This window comes from Leucopleurus acutus (genome assembly GCF_964270905.1).
Source record: "Leucopleurus acutus genome assembly, chromosome: 5".
In the NCBI taxonomy this organism is placed as follows: Eukaryota; Metazoa; Chordata; class Mammalia; order Artiodactyla; family Delphinidae; genus Leucopleurus; species Leucopleurus acutus.
This window is the reverse complement of record NC_139147.1, coordinates 53,915,016-53,937,667: the sequence shown is the minus strand read 5'-3', so window position 1 is coordinate 53,937,667 and position 22,652 is coordinate 53,915,016. Positions and strand designations below refer to the sequence as shown.

At 38.3% G+C, this 22,652-nt stretch overlaps 1 protein-coding gene across 1 annotated transcript in view; it reads left to right on the top strand.

The window, feature by feature from the left end:
* LOC309961738 (uncharacterized protein) overlaps nt 1-22,652 on the top strand; it is a gene marked incomplete at its 3' end in the record, with an annotated part of 368,845 nt that overhangs the window by 171,225 nt on the left and 174,968 nt on the right. The gene's annotated exons all lie outside the window — the stretch shown is intronic.

Below are 22,652 nucleotides of genomic sequence, written 5' to 3'. Positions count from 1 at the left end.
GGCGAGAAAGAAATGCAGAGGTCCTGACAAATAAGAGGTTGCCTTGGGGAAAGGAACTACAGTAAACACTCAGAAGTTCTTTCCTTAACAAGAAAACCTTTCAAAGTAAACATAAAAAGTGGTGTGGGTTACTGACTTTTAACCACATAGCTTAACATTTAATCTTTTATAATCTGGTCATTTACAAAATGCTTCATATATGTTAAATATGTGGACTAAGAATGCCACCCGCCATATCAGCAAACAAAGGATGTTGTGGCCCTCAAGTCATCAGCCACTGCAGCTTCCCCCCACGGTGAGCCCTGAGGGGACTCAGGATGGGAAAGAAGAGGATACTGGCCCTAGATAGCTGAGGTGCACATCAAGGGAATGATTTCATTGAGCCCAGACTCTTGCATCTTCCCATACATAGAAAAGGGCTAAATTCATTAACTTAACGTGTCTTTTTTTTTTTTTTTTTAAGTTAACAGTGATCTTTCGATGTTCTAACTACCTGGTTTTTGTTGTAAAAGCTCCTATATATCCAGGGACCTCCCTTACCTCTGCGGAGCAGTCCCTCAGAGCTACCTGAGAGGCTGTCTTCTGGACTTAAGTCCTCAGAGTCCATTGAATAAAACATAATTCTCAACTTATAGGTTGTGCATTTTTTTCCAGTTGACAAATAATTGTTCCTAATAATACTACTCCACTGTAGATGAAGATTATTCAATATTAAAATTTTATTTATAAATACACAAATAAGAGTCATTCAGGTTTGAGAAAGTCACTAAGTAAATGTAACAAAGAGCTATATAGACAGGAATCCAGGATACTAAGGCATCTTTAAAATAAAAGAAATAATAAAGACCAGCTTAGTGGTGTAGAGGAAAAGGCATTTTAGTTTTAATTAAAATCTGTATTACCAATGTTGGGCAAGTAATTTACGTTTCTAAAAGTCAGTTTACTTATCTGTAAAAGAGGTTTCTTCCTGGGGAAGCAGCGAGGATGCCTCTTTCAGTTTGTAGAGTAGTCCCTCGTTATCCACAGGGGATCGTTTCCAGGACCCTCACAGATACCAATGTCTGAGGATGCTCATGTCCCTTATGTAAAATGGTGCAGTATTTGCACCTACACATATCCTCCAGTATACTTTAAATCAGCTCTAGATTACTTATAATTTCCAATGCAGTGTAAATGCTCTGTAAATAGTCATAAATACAATGTAAATGCTATGTAAGTAGTTGCTGGTATGCAGCAAATCCAAGTTCTTTTTGGAACGTTCTGGAATCTTTTTTTAAATATTTTCCATCCCCGGTTTGTTGAATCCATGGATGTGGAACTGGTGGATACGGAAAGATGACTGTATTCCATTTTTCTGACATATTTTGAGTTAAAATATCAGGGGGAGAAGAAATGGGGGTAGGGTTTCTCTGTGAGAGGCAATAAACATTTGCTAGATTCCAATGGTAATAGTCAATTACATCAGTTCCCACATGTTTGTTTTTAACAGTTGTTAAAACAACAAAGTTAGTTAACCCATATTAACAGTTGTGTATACCCTCAAGTCTATCTACAGCTCATCTTCAAAATCTGGAATAACTGGATCTGTGTTTATTGTGCATGTAAACAGGTGCTGGAAGGGGAAAAAATAATTACTGCTATGGAGGGATACTAAATAGAAAATAAATGCTTAGAGAGATCTGAGACGTTTTAAAAAATAACAGAAATTAAAGCAAGTTCCATTTGATGATATTTGAGTTAAATATCAAAGTTTTTTCATAGTTTGAAATCCTCAGGACAAATCTCTTTAAAATGTCATGGATGACAGGTTTGTAAAACTGTGTGAACCCATCATCTTCTCGAAATGTTAAACAGTGATGGTTCTAAAGAAAGTAAATGTAATTCTCTTGAATTTACTAGGAAATTTTGGCGGTGGTTTTTTTAACTTAATGTACCACCACATAGAGGTCGAAAATTTTTAAAGTGAAAGGAAATAAAGAATTATGCCAGTTTATCTCTTAAAAGAGAATTAACTGGTATATGAAGAAAGATGTAAAAGATGGATGAATGAAGAATTAGATACTTAACTGTGGTCAGAAATATTGAGAAAAAGAACTGAAGATTGAACCAAGCGTGAATAGCTGTAGATATTCAGTTTCTCAGGCTGTGTATTGCTGTTGTAAAACATGAATAATTATGTGATCACTTATTTGGCAGCTATGAAACCAGTGCATTCTTTAACCTAAGATCATAGAAAAAGAATAAGAAAAAACATTTTCAGATTTTTATCATAATCAGACCTCTCTAGTTCCATATTTCTCTGGGGTTTTCCTTCTTTTCTAATTGTGTTCGGAACTTATGATTTTGGACTGTGGAACACATTGAAAATTTTAACATATGTTTTCTCTTACTCTTTTCTTCAAGAATAGTCTTAGAGATGTTTTCAAACCACATAAATCAAAGACCTTGAATAAAATCTATCTCACACCTTCTCTTTGATCCTATTTCCTTTGCCCTCAAATGCTCTGTCCATTTCAGAAAGTAAATGGGGTTTCAACTTTGCATTGTTCTTTTCCAATATGACTTTCAAAGACATTAAAATAATCCTTTCCACTTCACTAAAAGTGATTGTGCCCTGGGTTTTTTTTTTCCCCCTTTCTCAGTTATTAAACACCCCGAATCATTACATTTTTTGTGTGTTGATCTTAATTTGGGATATAGCCTCACTTATGAAATTAGTGAAAATCCTAAACTTTTTAGGGAATAAGGAATAAAGATTCCAGCCTTGAAGGGCATTGAGGTTTTCAGCATCATAACAATTTCTAACTTCTTAATTTACTGTAGTTAATTAAATCATCAACTAGACATATCCTGTTTATTGCTCTTTTGGATTAAATTAAAGCAGAAAGGAAATACAACTTAATTGGCCTTAGATAAGTTGTTACTGTTACTACAACAGTTCTCTTGGAATTCAGTAATCATAATTATGTGACTCTTAATTAGATAATTATTGTTGTGCAGTTTTTCTTGACTTAAGGGGGGAAATTCATTGGCATAATCAGCCATATCATGCTGTGTCAGAAACTTTAAATCAGAAAAAATGTTAGAGTAAGTTGTAGAGTGCTTTATTATTTATAGGAGTATAATCCCCTAGGCAACTAACAGAGGAAAGGTCTGAAAATACTCCTTGCTTGAATATTTGTTCTTTTGCGTAGTTGCCAAAGTATTGCTCTGATTTGTCAGAGTAAGGCTAATGGAGGAAAGACAAGTCATCGTGCATGGGTGATTTTTCATCAAAGTGGACACCTGATAAAAGAGGCTCATGGATTTTTGGTTCTTTCAAGAATAAATTTTGAATAAAATTTGAATAAATTTTTGTGTTAGCCCATCAGAGATTGAGTTTAGCCATTTCGTTTCTACTTTTCATATACAAACAAATCAAAGAAGGAGGAGAAATGAAGTGTTTCTACCATAACACATTATATGCATTCCTCGAAATTTACATATTCTGCAAAATAGAAGAATGTGAATTTTGAGAAAAGTAGAGTTAATTAAAATAAAAATTTCTAACCAAAATGCTAACAAAAACAGTGATAGGTATTTTAAGAGATAACTTGAACGAACCAGAAAGGCAGTTCAACATGGATAGAGGATGCTGCAGTTACAGAGTAGAATGACTTATGGCATCAATAGAGTAGATAGAAGTGGATCTCTTAGCCAGTATAGCTTTCATTGAGATGGTCACAGAGGAAGAACAACCTGCTCTGACGTTGGATCTGGCAAAGCTGAAATACTGCCTCTTGGGAGATCTGGGTTTAGGCGGCATTTGATTTTTTTACCAATAGAATTAATGAACCTGCTTTACAGTCCTCCTGGTTTTTTCATCAATGAGTTAAACACATTTTTTCTCAACTTTATTCTAACTCAGCTTTTTAAATTTTGAAAATTGTAGCTTGATTGCTTTGGAGGTTACACCAGAGATTTCCAAGTAAATACATTCCAGAGCCATTTAAACAGTGTAGCGAGGGAATAAACATCTTCTTTCCTTGGCTCCCGAAGCAAATCCCAAGGACCAATATAACTTTATTTACCTTCACTGACTCTTTGTTTCTCCTCCACACCCCACACCCTGATTCTGTGCTTTTGCTTTTGCTTCTGGTTTCCTAAAACCTGGAAGTTATTCTTTTTTTTTTTTTTTTTTTGCGGTATGCGGGCCTCTCACTGTTGTGGACTCTCCTGTTGCGGCGCACAGGCTCCGGACGCGCAGGCTCAGCGGGCGCTCAACCACTGCGCCACCAGGGAAGCCCTGGAAGTTATTCTTAATTTGCCACCAATGTATGTGAATTTGGTTTTATGGCCTATTTGATGGTCTTTATCAGGCAGAGACCTATCCTGTTGGGTGAAGGATGACAGAAAATTTTGTTTGTTGGTTTCCTTGTTTATTCAAGAATACATCAGCCTTCCACTGAAAAGGTTAAGAGCATTTTGACATGCAGATTTGTGAGCTTTTGTTCTCCATGTTTATTTTAAGTTATGACTAATGGTATAGAACTAAAGCTACAAGCTGTGTGTCTGTGTCTGTAATTGCAAAAAAGTCTTTCTCTCTCATTTTGTGTTAGAAATATTCTCTTACTTCTGGAAAAATAAGTAAATCAATTAGATATAAAATCTTGTAAATTAAGGAGTTCTATATTGATTGGTTTATAAATAAGGTTTATAAAAGTCTAATATAAGGGAACATACAATTTCCTAGAGAATTAAAGACACTAAATATCTAATGCTTTAAATATGGAACCCTTAAAAAACAAAAAATACCAAAAGAACACTTTTCACTGAAAATGCCAGTTTAAAAGCATTTAAAAAAAATACACAAGAATCCCGACTTCCGTAATTAAAACAAATTTTTAGACAATTCTGACTAGTTTGAAAATGTTTTTTCACCTACCTCAGTTACTTTATTTTTTTAATTGAAATATAGTTGATTTACAATATTAAATTAGTTTCAGATGTACAACATAGAGATTCAACATTTTTATATATTCTGTTCCACTTAAAGCTATAAAATAATGGCTATATTTCTCTGTGCTGTATAATATACCCTTGTTATTTATTTATTTCATACATAATAGTTTGAATCTCTTAATCCTTACCCTATCTTGCCCCTCCCCCTTCTTTCTCCCCACTGGTAACCACCAGTTTGATCTCTATATCTGTGAGTCTGTTTCTGTTTTGTTATATTCATTCATTTTATTTTTTAGATTGCACATATAAAGGATTACATAGAGTATTTGTCGTTCTCTGTCTGACTTATTTTATGAAGGATAATGCCCTCTAGGTCCATCCACGTTGCTGCAAATGGCAGAATTTCATTATTTTTTATGGTTGAGTAATATTCCTCTGTGTGTGTGTGTGTGTGTGCGTGTGTGCGCGTGCATGTGTGTGTACACCACATCTTCCTTAGCCATCTGCTGATACACGTTTAGATTGCTTTCATATTTTGGCTATTGTAAATAATGCTACTGTGAACACTGGGGTACATGTGTCTTCACGAATTAGTGTTTTTGGGTTTTTTTTGGATTTATAAACAGGAGTGGAATTGCTGGAACATATGGTGATTCTAAGCTTAGTTCTTTGAGGAAGCTCCATACTGTTTTCTAAAGGGACTGCACCAAGTTACATTTCTACCAACAGTGTATTAGGGTTCTCTTTTCTCCATATCTTTGCCAACATTTGTTATTTGTGGTCCGTTTGATGATAGCCATTCAGAAAGGTGCGAGGTGATATATCATTGTGGTTTTGATTGGCATTTCTCTGAATAGCAATGTTGAACATCCTTGCATGTGCCTGTTGGCCATCTGTATGTCTTCTTTGGGAAAATGTCTATTCAGCTCTTCTGCCCATTTTTTTAAATCAGGCTGTTTTTGTTTTTTTTTTAATATTGAGTTGCATGAGCTATTTATAAATTTTGGATATTAACTCCTGGTTAGTTACATCATTTACAATCATTTTCTACCATTCAGTAAGTCTTTTCATTTTGTCAGTGGTTTCCTTTGCTGTGCAAAAGCTTTTAAGCTTAATTAGGTCTCATTTGTTTATTTTGTCTTTTGCTTCTTTTGCCTTAGGAGACAGATCCAAAAACATATTGCCATGATTTATGTCAAAGAGTGTTCTGCCTGTGTTCTCCTCTAGCAGTTTTATGTTTTCTGCTCTTACATTTAGGTCTTTACTCCATTTTGAGTTTATTTTTGTAGATGGTATGAGAAAATGTACTAATTTCATTTTTTAACATGTAGCTGTCCAGTTTTCCTAGCACCATGCATTGAAGATACTGTCTTCTCTCCATTGTATATTCTTCCATACAAATTGTGAAAATTTTTGTTCTAATTCTGTGAAATATGCCACTGGTATAAAGAATGAAGAATAAAATATAAAGAATATTTTATTTTATTTTATTTTATTCTTTTATAAAGAATAAAATATCTAGGAATAAACCTACCTAAGGAGGTAAAAGACCTATACTCGGAAAACTGTAAGACACTGATGAAAGAAATCAAAGATGACATAAACAGATGGAGAGATGTACTATGTTCTTGGATGGGAAGAATCAATATTCTGAAAATGACTCTACTACCCAAAGCAATCTACAGATTTAATGCAATCCCTATCAAATTACCAATGGCATTTTTCACAGAATTAGAACAAAAAATTTTACAATTTGTATGGAAACACAAAAGACCCCAAATAACCAAAGCAATCTTGAGAAAGAAAAACGGAGCTGGAGAATCAGGCTCCCTGACTTCAGACTATACTACAAAGCTACAGTGATCAGACAGTATGGTACTGGCACAAAAACAGAAATATAGATCAATGGAACAGGATAGAAAGCCCAGAGATAAACCCACACACGTCTGGCCACCTAATCTATGACAAAGTAGACAAGAATATACAATGGAGAAAAGACAGTCTCTTCAATAAGTGGTGCTGGGAAAACTGGACAGCTACATGTAAAAGAATGAAATTAGAACACTCCCTAACACCATACACAAAAATAAACTCAAAATGGATTAAAGACCTAAATGTAGGACTGGGCACTATAAAACTCTTAGAGGAAAACATAGGAAGAAGAACACTCTTTGACATAAATCACAGCAAGATCTTTTTGGACCCACCTCCAACAGTAATGAAAATAAAAAGAAAAGTAAACAAATGGGACATAATGAAACTTAAAAGCTTTTGCATAGCAAAGAAAACCATAAATAGACAAAAAGACAACCCTCAGAATGGGAGAAAATATTTGCAAATGAAAAAACTGACAAGGGATTAATCTCCAAAATATACAAACATCTCATGAAGCTCAATATCAAAAAAACAAACATGGGGCTTCCCTGGTGGCTCAGTGGTTGAGAGTCCGCCTGCCGATGCAGGGGACATGGGTTCGTGCCCTGGTCCAGGAAGATCCCACATGCCACGGAGTGGCTGGGCCCGTAAGCCATGGCTGCTGAGCTTGCGCGTCCGGAGCCTGTGCTCCGCAATGGGAGAGGCCACAACAGTGAGAGGCCCGCGTACCACAAAAAAAAAAAAATAAAATAAAGTCTATTTTGTCTGATATGAGTACAGTATGTCCCCTACATACACCTTCAGAGATGCAAACATGTGTTTGCATGTCCAGTCATGTAAATTAGTTCACGTGTCTGGTGTACGTTGTCATGTGCGTGCGTTCTCTACAAGCGGTTGTGCTTTTGTGTACTTTACTGTACAGTACTGTATAGAGTACAGTAGTATAGCATCTTTATTTCAAGCTCAAGATGTCCAGGAGCAAACATAAAAGCAGCAGTATATACTGATTATGTTAGTTGGGTACCTAGGCTACCTTTGTTGGACTTATGAACAAATTGGGCTTCTGAACACTCTCTCAGAACTGAACTCGTTCATATGTAGGGGACTTACTGTATTGCTACTCCACTTTCTTGTTTCCATTTGCATGAAATATTTTTTCATCTTCAAACACTTTCATTTTTTGTGTGTCTTTAGCTCTGAAGTGAGTGTCTTGTAAGCAGCATATAGATAGGTCTTGATTATTTTATCCAATCAGCCAACCGATGTCTTTTGATTGGAGCATTTAGTCCATTGACATTTAATGTAATTATTGATTGGTATGTGCTTATTGCCATTTTATTACTTGTTTTCTGGTTGTTTTCTGTTCCTTCCTTCTTTCTGTTTCTTTCTTTGTGATTTGATGGTTTTCTTTAGTAGTATGCTTGTGATTCTTTCTTTCTAGTTTTTGTGTATCTATTGTAGGTTTTTGATTTGTGTTTACTGTGGGGTTCGTGTATGCAGATCTATAACTATATCTACTTGTTTTAAACTGGCAGTCATTTACATTCAAGCGGATTCTAGAAGAGCTACATTTTCTACTCCCCTTGAGGTAAAATTTTGATGTCATATTTTACATCTTCACGTTTATAACTTTACTGATTATTATAGTTATACTTGATCTTATAGTTTTTTCTCTTTTAATATTTACACTAGCTTATTTAAGTGGTTGATCCTCAGCCTTACTATATATTTGCCTTTAATAGTGGGAATTTTCCTTTACTACAGATACTTACTGTTATATCCCCTTCCTTTCCAGTTAGAAAAGACCATTGAGGGTTGGTTTAGTATTGATGAACTAATTTAGTTTTTGCTTGTCTAAGAAGTTCTTTATCTCTCCTTCAATTCTAAAAGATAATCTTTCAGGGTAGAGTATCCTAGGTTGCAGGGTTTTTTTCAGGACTTTGAATATATCTTGCCACTCCCTCCTGGCCTGCAAAGTTTTTGCAGAAAAATCAGTGTATAGCCTTATGGGGGTTCCTGGGTATATGACTCTTTGTTTTTCCCTTGCTGTCCTTAGAATACTCTCTTTATCTTTAACTTTTGCCATTTTAATTATGATATGTCCTGGTTTGGGTCTGTTTGCGTTCATCTTGTTAGGGACCTTCTGTGCTTCCTGGACCTGGTTATTAGTTTCCATCTTCAGATTCAGGATGTTTTCAGCCATAATTTTATCAAATACATTTTCTACTCCTTTCTTCCTCTCTTCTTCTGAGACCCCTATAATGCGAATGTTGGTATGCTTGATGTTGCCTCTTAAGTCCCTTAAACTTATCTTTTTAAAATTTGTTTTTCCTTTTGCTGTTCTGGTTTGGTGATTTCCAGTATTCTGTCTTCCAGATCACTATTCATTCTTCTGAATCACCTAGCCTGCTATTATTTCCTTCTAGTGTGTTTTTCATTTCAGTTATTTTATTCTTCAGTTCCGACTGGCTCTTTTTTAAAAAATATTTTTTAGTTCTTTGTTAAAATTCTTACTGTGTTCATCTATTCTTGTCCCACGTTAGTTAGCATTCTCATTACTAATGCTTTGAACCCTTTATCTGGAAAATTGTTTATTTATGTTCATTGGTGGTTTTTTCCGGGCCTTTGTTTTGTTCTTTCAATTGAAACAAATTTCCTCTGTCTTCTCATTTTGCTTAACTTTCTCTGTCTCTATGAAATTAGGTGAAACAGTTTCCTATTCCAGTCTTGAAGGGGTGTCCTCGTATGGGAGCATCCTTATATAGTCTGTGTGTCCCCAGTGGCTTTGGTGCGAGAGCTGGATCTGATGTGAGCACGTGTTATATCTTTCCCCAGGGTTTGCTGGCAGGTATCACCTTGGTAGGAGGTGGGGCTGAGGATGGAGGGGATAGAACCAGAGTCAAGTGTAAGCCAGGCCTTCTCCTCTGCTCAGTGTGCCCAGTGGCCAGCACCACCCTGTTGGGGGTGGGCTCTAAGTTGCTGGAGCAGAAGCCATGAGGGTCAGCCCTGAGGTGGCTGTGTTCCCTTTAAATTTGTGTTCTTCCCACTCCCAGCACTGGCTTGGGGTGGGTCTGGGTATGAGCTCCAGCTACAGTCAGAGCCCAGAACTGCTTTTGATGGCTGCCTCCTTAGGCGCTGTAACGGCTGCCCCTACACTGTTCAGAAACTGATCCATGTCTGTGCTGGTCCCGCCCCTCACAGTGGAGCTCTCTCCTTGGCGGTGGCAGTGCTTACTCCAGTGTGGAGCTGCATCGTGAAACAAGCAGGGCCAGAGTAGGCACTGGCTGAGGCCTGGGCGCCCACTGGGCGGTCATGGGAAACTGGCCAGCATCCCACGCAGTTTCAATCTACCTCTGCTCTATTTTAGGAGTAAGCAAGCATATGTGTTCCTCCTGAGTGGAGTCCAGGCTTCCCCCAGCCCTTCTGTTAGTCCTCCCAGCTCTCTAACCAGCCAAGGGGACTTGTCTTCATGGTGTTGGACCCCAGGGCAGTGTGCGCAATCTGTTGCTCAAACTGTTCACTCTGTGGGGAGGTTCTCTGCCCATGTAATCCCCCTCCTCTTTTGAGTACCCTCCCTGTGGTGCAGGTCCCAACCTGATCACTTCTCTTGCCTTTCCCCATTCTTTGTGGTTCTTTCTTATAGCCTTGATTGTGTAAGAGTCTTTCTGCCAGTCTCCAGTTAGTTTTTACTGAAAATTGCTCCACATACAGATGCATTTTTGTTGTGTTCCTGGGGAGAGGTTAATTCCGTGTCCTCCTACTCCACCATCTTGATCTATCTCCTTTGGGTTTGACAGTTTTGGTTTTAAAACAGCTACATGCATTTACCTTGTCTTATCTGTGTGATTTTTATTTAAACTTCCTAAACATATTATATACATTCTATACTTCTGGTATATCAATCAGATAAATAACATCATTCCTACAAAATGTTTAAGAATTTTAGGGGACAGAGATCAAGATGGCAAAATTGGAGGATGTGGACTCACCTCTTCCCACGAATGCATAAAAAAAGTATGTCTACATGTGGAACAGTTCTCACAGAATACCTGCTGAAAGCTGGCAAAAACACTCATATAACCAAAATTGCAACAAAGATCATCACATAACTGAGTAGAACAAAAGAAAAGAAAAGAAAAGAAAAGAAAAGAAAAGAAAAAAGAATCAGTACATGACCTGCACCTCTGTGAGGGAGCTGTGAAAGAGAAAATGTTCCCTCACCCTCGGAACTCGCTTCATTGGCTAGAGGATTGGCCAAGACAGAAAGGGAGCTTCAGAGGCTCAGAGGAGAGTGCAGCACCTGGATTGCGGCAGGCAGAACAGAGAGAGACCAGTGCAGAGGGTCTTGGCCACCTGCCTGCAGTCCCCAGCCTGAGATGTGCGTCTGCTGGTGTGTACGGGGGCTGGGAGCTGAAACTCGGGCTTCAGAGCACAGACTCAGGGAGAGGACTGGGGTTGGCTGCATGGAGACAACCTGAAGGGGCTGGAGTGTGGTCTGAGCTGCAATGGGGGCGTCCGCAGGACTGAGCCTGGGTCTGCTATAGGAGCCCGATTTTTAACACAAGTGCTGAAAGGGAGGCGTGGACCCCAGACATAGCGGCCTCATTCTTGGTGTGCTCACAGGAGGCATGGCTCCACCTCTACGAGACCTGGGAGCACACAGGCACTGGCGGGTTGCCCACACATGGAGAGGCTGAAATCTGAGCCATCTCCTAGTGGCTGTGCTGCCCCCGGATTTACGTGCTGCCAGCAGCTTTGTAAGCTCAGTGCTTGTGGGACATCTGAGCAGATTACTGGTGCCCCCGTGGCAGGGGCAGATCGGGGTTAGCAGCTGTGGGCTCTACGGGAGTGCGCATGTGGAGGCAGGGCTGGGGTGTGGTCTGATTCTGTAGCTCCTGGCAGGGGGTCCAGGTGCATGACTGTGGCAGTCCTGGTACCTGACTTCAGCAGATCTGTGCCAACAAATCTGCACTGGTGGCTGTGTGAGCACAGTGCCTGAGGGACACCTGGGCTGATTGCCTGCATTCCCATGGTTGAAGTGGGGCCAGGGGCAGTGCCAACAACAGTGTACTTTGTGAGCCCACACAACTGGGGGTAGGCGACACCATAGAGTGCACTTCCTGGTGGACAGCTCCTGTGGAGGAATACCCAATGGTTCCTCTCCCAGCAGAAGTGTTCCAGTCCTGCCTGCCTCACACCACAGCTCAGAAATGGCTCTGGGGGCTTCTGCTCCAACAATCAGGGAGCAGACCCTGCACTCGACGGGGCTGTGACAGCCACAGAGCAAAGAGGAGGCCCCACTCAACATCCAGTGCAAGCTCTGGTCATCACAACACTGATCATACCCCTTATCAAAGGGGTGATGGCCAGCAAACACTGAGGAAAGACATGACAGGCATCCATACTGAAAACAACCCTTATACCAACAATATTAATTTGAACAGACTGATCGCTAGAAGTGAAATAGAATCTGTAATTTAAAAAACTCCCTGCAAAGAAAAGTCCAAGATCAGATGTCTTCACTGGGGAATTCTATCAAACATACAAAGAAGAACTTACACCAATTCTTCTCAAACTCTTCCAAAAGATTGAAAAGGGGTGAACACTTCCAAAGTCATTCTATGAAGCTGCCATCACCCTGATATCAAAACAAGACAGGCAGTACCAAAAAAGAAAATTGTGGGCCAATATTGATGAATATAGATGCAAAAATTCTCAACAAAATATTAGCAAACTGAATCCAGCAACGCATAAAAAAGATCATACACTACGACCAAGTTGGATTCATCCCAGGGTCACAAGGATATTTCAACATACGCAAATCAGTCGATGTGATATACCACATCGACTAAAAAAAAAGACAGAATACACATGATCATCTCAATAGGTGCAGAAAAAACACTTGATAAATTCAACATCCATTCATGATAAAAACTTCAGAGTGGGTATGGAGGGAACTTATCTCATCATAATAAAAGCTATTTATGACAAACCCACAGCCAACATAATACTCAATGGTGAAAATGAAAGCCTTCCCACTAAAATCTGGAACAAGACAAGGATGCCCACTCACACTAGTTCTATTCAACATAGTATTGGAAGTCCTAGCTACAGCAGACAAACAAGGAAAAGAAATAAAAAGTATCCAAATTGGAAGGGAAGAGGTAAAATTGTCCTTATATGCAGATAACATGATACTATATATAGAAAACCCTAAAGGTGCCACACAAAACTACTAGAACTGATAAATGAATTCAGCAAGGTAGCAGGATACAAGATTAACATACAGAAATCTGTTGCATTCCGTTACACTAGCAATGAAATATCAGAAAAAGAAAGTTAAAAAAAAATCCAGTTTAAAATTGCATCAAAAAATACTTAGGGGACTTCTCTGGTGGCACAGTGGTTAAGAATCCACCTGCCAATGCAGGCAACACAGGTTCAATCCCTGCTCCAGGAAGGTCCCACATGCTGTGGAGCAACTAAACCTGTGCACCACAACTACTAAGCCCGTGTGCTACAGCTACTGAAGCTGCACGCCTAGAGCCCATGCTCCACAACAAGAGAAGCCACAGCAATGAGAGGCCTGCACATCACAATGAAGAGTAGCCCCCTCTCACCGCAACTGGAGAAAGCCCGCACACAGCAACAAATAGCCAATGCAGCCAAAAATAAATAAATAAAATATATAAATGTATAAAAAAATACTTAGGAATAAACCTGACCAAGGAGGTGAAAGACTATAATGCTGAGAAGTGTTAAACATTAATAAAGGAAATTGAAAATGATGCAAAGAAATAGGACGATATCCCATGCTCTTGGATTGGAAGAATTAATATAGTTAAAATGGCCATACTGACCAAAGCAATCTACAGATTTAATGTGATTCCTATCAAAGTAACTGTGACATTTTTCACAGAACTAGAACAAATTATTCTAAAATTTATATGGAGCCACGAAAGACCCAGAATTGCCAAAGCAATCCTGAGTAAAAAGAACAAAGATGGAAGCATAACCCTTTCAGACTTCAGACAATACTGCAAAGCTACAGTAGTCAAAAGAGCATAGTACTGGCACAAAAACAGACATATAGATCAATAGAACATAATAGAGAGACCAGAAATGAACCCACATATCTAAGGTCAATTAATCTTTGACGAAGGAGGCAAGCATATCCAGTGGAGAAAAGACAGTCTCTTCAGCAAGTGGCATTGGCAAAGCTGGACAGCTGCATGTTAATCAGTGAAGTTAGAACATTCCCTCACATCCTACACAAAAATAAATTCAAAATGGCTTAAAGACATGACATCATAAAACTCCTAGAGAGAACATAGGCAAAACATTCTCTGACATAAATCATAGCAATGTTTTCTTAGGTTAGTCCCCCAAGGCGATAGAAATAAAAGCAAAGATAAACAAATGGGACCTAATCAAACTTATAAGCTTTTGCACAGCAAAGGAAACCATAAACAAAATGAAAAGACAACCTACAGACTGGGAAGGAATATTTGCAAACGATGCAACCAACAGGGCTTAATTTCCAGAATATACAAACAGCTCATACAAGTCAACAACAAAAAACAAACAACCCAATCAATAAATAGGCAGAAAACCTAAACAGATATTTCTTCAAAGAAGACATACAGATGGCCAATAGGCACATGAAAAAATGTTCAACATTGCTAATTATTAGAGAAATTCAAATCAAGATCACAATGAGGTTTAACTTCACACCAGTCAGAATGGCTATTATTAAAAGTCTACAGTTATGCTGGAGAGGGTGTGGAGAAAAAGGAACCCTCCTACACTGTTGATGGGAATGTAAATTGGTGCAGCCACTATGGAAAACAGTATGGAGGTTCCTTAAAAACTAAAAATAGAGTTGCTGTATGATCCTGCAATACCACTCCTGGGTACATATCCAGAGAAAACTCTAATTCTAAAAGATACATGCACCCCAGTGTTCATAGCAGCATTATTTACAATAGCCAAGACATGGAAGTAACCTAAATGTCCATTGACAGATGAATGGATAAGGAAGATGTGGTATATATACACGATGGAATGCTACTCAGCTATAAAAAAAATGAAATAATGCCATTTGTAGCAACATGGATGGACCTAGAGATTATCATATTAAGTGAAGTAAGTCAAATGGAGAAAGACAAATATCATATGATATCACTTATTTGTGGAATCTAAAATATGATACAAATAAACTTACTTACAAAATGGAAACAGACTCACAGACACAGAAAAATTTATGTTTACCAAAGGGTAACAGGGGAGGAATAAATTAGAAGTTTGAGATTAGCTGATACAAACTACTCTGTATAAAATAAACTGTAGGGGCTTCCCTGGTGGTGCAGTGGTTGAGAGTCCGCCTGCCGATGCAGGGGACACAGGTTCGTGCCCCGGTCCAGGAAGATCCCACATACCGCGGAGCGGCTGGGCCCGTGAGCCATGGCCGCTGAGCCTTGTGCGTCCGGAGCCTGTGCTCCGCAACGGGAGAGGCCGCAGCAGTGAGAGGCCCGCGTACCGCAAAAAATAAAAAATAAAAAATAAAAAAATAAAAAAATAAACTGTATAGTACCAGGAACTGTACTTAATATCCTGTAATAAAGCATAATGGAAAAGAATAGGAGAAAGAAATACATATGTATAACTGAATCTCTTTGCTGTACACCAGAAACTAATACAACATTGTAAGTCAACTATACTTCAATAAAAAAGAATTTTAGAAAAACATATTCTTTAAATTAAATACTAATTTCAATGATTTTTATATCAATAGTAATTATCTTCTGGATGCAACAGCTGAAAATATAATTTTTCAGGATTTTAGTTATTTTTAAAATATCAGATTTATATTTTCTCGTCATTAATTGATAGTTCTTTGGACTTGAATAATTTCTAAGCAAGATAAAATACTGAAAAATTGGTCATCATGCATGGTTTTACTATATATATACATTGTTTTAATATATAATGCATATTTAATATAATATATGTGTATTTTACATATATAATATATTATATATTCCTGTGTTTTTTAATTTGATATGTTATAGAGTTGCTGTACCTTTGTGTGAGAATACTGTGATATGCCATTCAGATCTTCTTTTAGGAATAAAATGTTTATTCATCTAGGAGCAGAGAGTGCTAATAAAAGAAGACCCTTATCCCATTTGGAGGAGTGCCCCAGTTAAAGAAAACTGACTTGCCCTTGGTCACATCTTCCAGAGGCAGCTTATATTCAATGACTAATCAAACATGGGCATAAGAAGGTCCCTTTTATCAATTTGGACATCTCTCAATGGCTATCCCAGTCCTGAGATGTGTGCTCACCTGTGGCCTTCGTAATACTTGCATCCCAGCTCTACTTCTCCCCCTGCTCAGTACTGCTTCCTTCCCCCTACTTCCACAGGTCTTGATCCTAAAAGCACTCCTTGATAATTGTTGTACATGCTCATCTCCATTTCATATTCTCATATTCTTTTCCTTTATGCATTGTTACAGGATATTGAATATAGTTCCCTGTACTATACAGTAAGACCTTGTTGTTTATTTTACATAGAGTAGTTTGTATCTGCTAACCTCCAACTTCTAATCTATTCCTCCCCCACCCCCTTTCCCCTTTGGTCACCATAAATTTGTTTTCTATGTCTGCTTCTGGGGAATCCAGACTAGGGCACTTTGGGTCTATCTATATACCTACCTACTTGTTATCTTTATCTTCATTATCTATTGATCTATCGATCTAGCTATCCATCCATCCACTCTAAGAAAGTGTAAAAAGGATGTGTGCACCTATAAAATTTTTGATATACCAAATGCTTGTAACAGTTCTCATTACCTATTCTCTAGTTCTCTGAAATAAAAATCAGTTATTTCATTACAAGTTGTAATGTGCATGAGTGATTACGGGTCTGTGAGCAATAGTGCCAAATTTTTTGACTGTATATTTAAGATTATGAGATGTGTTTTTGTTTATCAAGAAAAAATATGAGCTAATTGGTCTTATAGAAACATGTGCTGATGTAGAACAGGCCGTACCTCGGTAAATCTTGAGAATGTAGCAGAGAGTTTTACCGAGGAAACTGCAGTCAGTGATGTGAGTATGATACTTGGCAGAAACTTCTGAAAACAGTGTAGACAGAATTCTTTGGCACCTAAGCAACAATTCAGGAAGGATGACCAATGTTAATTACAACTAAACAAACCTTTCTTATTTACCAGTCTCTGTCAAAGGAGGGCTCTTGAGCAGTATTTATTTTTCAAAAGACAGAAAATAGATGCAGTTGGCCGAGGCTCCAACTCTGATTTATTTATTACCCTTTTGCACATATCATATAAATTCAGAACTTTATGACTATCACCATTTTTATTGGTATCACTAGCAGTAGCTTTATAATTTCTATTAACCCAAGTTTCTTCATGGCATGATCTCTGTTTATCACTTCTGCTTCATCTCTTGTGCTCTTCTTTCTGTCACACCCTGCCACCAACCCCACAAACCACCAGTGTCACTTCTGTTGGTAAAACACTCTGTGCTCTTGCTTCAATACAGTCAAGTGGTTAAGAGGGTAGACCCTGCATTCGGTCCAGCCCTACATGTTTTCTGCCACTTCCAAACTGTGTGTCTACAGTAAGTTACTTTCCCACCTTGTGCCTCAGTTTCCTCAAGTGAGAACAATGTTAGTACCTCACTTGGATGTGGAAAGATTAAGTGGAGAGTGCTTGGTTCATAGTAGCTTACATACTGTTTGGTGCTGTGTTATTTGGTAGAAATTACATATTCTTGTTTAGGGGCTGTTCTGTTCCGTTTTGCTCTCCAAACCTATTACTGTGATTGGGAGTATAGTAAATGTGTGTGCTTAAACATTTCAAGTTCTACTTTATGAATATGTATGGTAAAAGGAATTCATTTTGATAGAGTACTTGCACATGTAGATTACTGCGTAACTGTTGAGAAATTAATGAAAATTTTATTTAAAATGTTCCTGTTGCCTGGAGACAACACAGATGCTTGAAAGTATCTCTACAAATTTTGCATTGAACAACTGAGGTTTATGTGTGGATTTGTTTCTTCCTATAAAAAAAAATTAGATGTGTAGAAGGCCCCAAGAAAAGTCTCTTTCCTTTTACCTTGACTGGTTCACTACAGGGAGAACATTCTGGAATTCTCTGGTAATCAGGCTTAGGTGTGATTCAAGAAGAGGGGCTGACCTGTGTGAGGAGACTGAAATGCTAGTTCACATTCAGTTCCTCACTCTGGCTGTTATTACCACTAACGGAATTGCTGTGTGCCCAGCGCAGCTGCTGTGTCCGTATCTCTCACAAACTGCAGAAAGGCTGCAGGAAGTCTTTAGAAAAGTAGATATTTGTTTTTCCAGGGATTAATGGCACCCTTCTTTGTCTAAGTAATGGATCTTACATGGTATATTTTAAACTTATTGAGCATTACTTAATTCCTATGATGCATGCCAACAATGTGATTAAAGCTGATTTGCACTAGATCATTTGTCAGATTACTTGGTTACCAGTTAGCCTCCCCAGGTACAGATTTCCACTTCTAAGCACTAAAAATAGCATCTTTACAGAATCCTCAAAAATGCACACTGTAAACCAGTTGCCACATCCAAAAATGAAATTATTCAAGTATTTTATTTGCAACTGAATGTTTGACCGTTGTGGGAAATAGCAACGTAACAAATATGGGGAAATGTTTTGGACGTAATTTTTGCTCTTTCGACACTTAATTTGCTGTCATACATTGACTTCAAAACCCTCAGAATCCCAAAACATTCCCTTCATTTGTTTGTTTTCCTTGATTCCATGTTAGCTTTCCCTGACTTCCCACAGACACTGCATTCTATTCACTTTTCTTCACATCTAAATTTTTATTTTCCTAATTCCTGTGGGAAAAAGTGAACAAACCAACATAGCATGCATCAGTTAACCAAAAGACCACCCAAATGTGATTATATATACCTATAAATATATAAAGCCCAAGACTATCATTTGTTTTTTTCTGCTCACTCAGCAAATCAGTCAGTATATCCTCATATTGATTATTTTCTTGTCATTCTTTCTCTACTGTCTTGGTCTGGGCCTCATCGTTCCCTGCCCATGTTATTGCAATAGCTTCGTAACAGGTCCCTCTGTCTCTGGTTTATCCCCTCACTAGGTTCTTCTAGTCAGCATGGCCAGTATAATTCTCCACTTTCATCATGTCATTTTTTTGCTTAAAACCTGACAATGCCTATTATTTATTTATCATAATGAAACTTTTCAACCCTTCTAACTTAAAGTCAAATACTGAGTTCTGGCCAGCAGAGTGTGGCCAGAGTGCCCATCTCCATGCCTGGACCACAAGACCTTCCACACTACATGCTTGCTCTCTTCCATCATCTGTTGACTGAATGTAGGCAATCCAGTGGAGAACTTGGAGGTGATAGGGGATGGAAGAACCAATAAAAGAGTAGGGTCTTTGAATAACTTCATGGTGCAGAGCTTCTTGCCCCCAAATCCCACTCTTGCCATTGGACTCTTATGTAAACCAGAAAGAAAATTCCATTGTGTGAAGACAGTGAAGTTGTTTGGGGTATTTGTTGAAGCAGTTAGCCGGTTATCCTAATATGTATCAATTTTGCAATAACAGTGTTATCAGTGCAAATCAAGATTAATGAACTTGCTGGGAGGTTATTATTTGGATTTGGGACTTTCTGTGCACAGTTTTTTCATTAGTTCCTTCTATATGGCTTTTGAATATAATTGTCTTTTTACTTTTATAATTCTTTAAGCAAGTAATTTTTAATACTGTTTTAGAGCATTCGAAAATGTCTATTCATTGGTTCATTCGTTCATGGATGCAACAAACATTTATTTAGCATCTATTTTGTCCTAGGAACAAAGAAGAAGAGAAAAAAAGTTATCTTCAATATACTTTTAAAAAGTTAATGGTATATTACAGTCTTATCCTGAGCCCATTTACTACTTAATTTTTACACTCAGTGTAAAACTTCAACATTACCACTCTTCTCAGTGTTCCAAGGGATTAGAATCATTTTCAGTTCTTATCTGAGACACCCTGAATTGTTCTGTTGCCTGATTCTTCCTAGGGTTTGATGGTAATGGAAGAGTTTTTGTTTGTTTTTCATTATTCCTTCTGAAGGAAAAATTCTCTTTTACTGAATTCCCACCCTTGTACAAAATCAGTATAGGTTTTCTTTTGCAAGCACCCATTACTTTAGGCATTCCTTTTCATGGCTTGAGAACTTTGATGGCAATACCTTAGTAAAGAAAGCACCTCCCATCACTCCTAGAAGCTGAGTTTTTGTTGGGTAACTAGGTCTAGGGACAGAAGAAGGAAATCACATCTTCTGACATGGTCCAGGACTGAAAGAGTGTGTCATTCTTGGCCAATTCTTTTTCAACCATTCTTCTCTCTGCCATCTGATAAAGTCTGTCTTGTATCTGAGGGCTTAAAAATGACATTTACTAGCTCCCCACTATGGAATTCACATTTTGGACAAGTACAGGGATGTCAAGAGGGTCTTGACACTTTATTTCAAAATCTTGTTTTGCTTCCCAATAGCACCAGTGGCTCATTCTTTGCATTTCCTGCTGTAGGAAAATATATATGCCAAGAGCTTTAGATTTGACTCCTGGGTTACTTAAAATGCTGAATTAACAGGTGAGCTTGGTCAATGCCATTCTCAGGTGTGTGTAAGAGCGTTAAACAATCCCTGATAATATCTTTCATAACCTTTCTGAGTGAGTAGAGGTTGAAGCATGTCAAGAAAGGTCAAGAAAGGGGAGAGGGAGGTTAAAAAGAAGCCTGATATTTGGTTTCTGAGCCTGGAACCAGGCTCTGGAACCAGATCTAACATATATACACTACCAAACATAAAATAGATAGGTAGTGGGAAGCAGCCGCATAGCACAGGGAGATCAGCTCGGTGCTTTGTGACCACCTAGAGGGGTGGCATAGGGAGGGAGGGAGGGAGATGCCAGAGGGAAGAGATATGGGAACATATGTATGTGTATAACTGATTCAGTTTGTTATAAAGCAGAAACTAACACACCATTGTAAAGCAATTATACTCCAATAAAGATGTTAAAAAACAGAACAAAAACAAAAATAAAAGCTCTAGGGACCAGTGCCAGCAACCATAGAGACCATGCTGCTAACCTTCTTTGTTTTTCCTATACATTAGTGGGCTCAATAAAATGATGACACTTCACGTTGTATTGTCATTGCCTGTCATTGTCATTTGTTTGTCTTCCATGTTTGAAGGGAAGGACCATGTGTTACCTTTGAATCTTGAAACAAACACATTCAATAAAGTTTTGGTGGCTAAGGGAGTGAATAAGTGAAGTGACCTCTACATTTGACCATCATTGTAGTATAATAGGATGATGTAATTGAACTATAGACTTGATCACGTATGAATCCTGTGCTCCCATTTAGGCTTTTTACAGAATAAGGGTGGAAAAGGAAGAAATTAGTAGCAAGAAAGAGGAATGAAGGGTGGGGTAGTGTAGATGGGGAGGAATGGGTGAGAGTTAATCATTAGAGAACAGAAGAGATTGAAAGGTGAGAGGAAATAAGATTTATAGATGGAGATAGAGAGAGAGCTATGGAAGAGATGAACATGTTGGTGGAATCAGCCAGTAAGCATCCAGGATTATAGTCAAGTAGTTCTCTGACCCACCAAACAGCATGTTGGGAAGATGGAGTACAGTAAACCATGGAGTTTCTCAGAGGGAAGCTGTTGCATAGATAAGAAAGTCCGATTATTCCATATTATTATTTTCCTTTCATGTTGGGAGGATGTACCAGTAACAGTTGGAGTCTCCTTTCAGCCAAATAGCTCCCATATGCTACATAATTCTGCTGCTGATTAAAATCCTATGGAAGATTCAGGCTGTATCTGGAACAATAGCAGGCTGAATTCGATTTATCAGTCTTCAGGGGAAGAAAAGATAATCAAATTTCCCCCTTCAGCAACTTTAGGACTATGCCATTTGCCGAGATGACAATGGATGTGAGTTGTACACTTTCTGTTTGTACACCTGCTTCTTGTTAATCACAAGTTCCTGGCATTTTGTGATATATTTTTCCCTATTGATATCTTATGGGCTTTGTCATTTAAAGGCAAGGGCATTTCTGTAAAAACTGTTACCGAAACGTGTATGAAAAATTAGGGAGACCAGTAGGGAGACAGAGTTGTGGATGATGTGAAGAAAAACAGTCTTTAGTCAGAGAAATCTGGGTTTCAGTATGCTTTTTAACGTTTTAGTATGTGACCTGGGCAAGTGATTTAAGTCCTCTGAACTTTGATTCCCTTATCTGTAAAATGGGGATAATGATATTTACATCAGATGATTATTTTATGGATTAAATTACATAATTTATGTTTGTCTGTGCATTCTGGAAAAATCTAGGTAGTGAGAATTGCAAAGAACTCTCGGCTCGAAAACACCATTCAAACCCCGGCCCTCGGAGACTTGGCCAAACTTTAACATGGCTTCTAGCAGCCTAAGACCTCGTGTCCCTGGGACAATGAGCCCCCTTTGGAGTTCTTGTTTTGAAAAGCTCAGGGATGTCAGAAGAATTTACTGTTTGTTCTAGCCAACACCAGTTCTCTTCTTAGAGCATCTACTAAGAAAGTCTTGCAATTGTGAATCCTTCCTCTGAACCTTTAAGATGTAGATGTATCTTCCATAACTCAGAAGTGTCTTTCTCAAGGACCTGAAACACATTCCTTTGAAATGTAATAATCAGGAAGGCCAGGGGCTCTATCTCCTACACTCTGGGAAGATAGGAT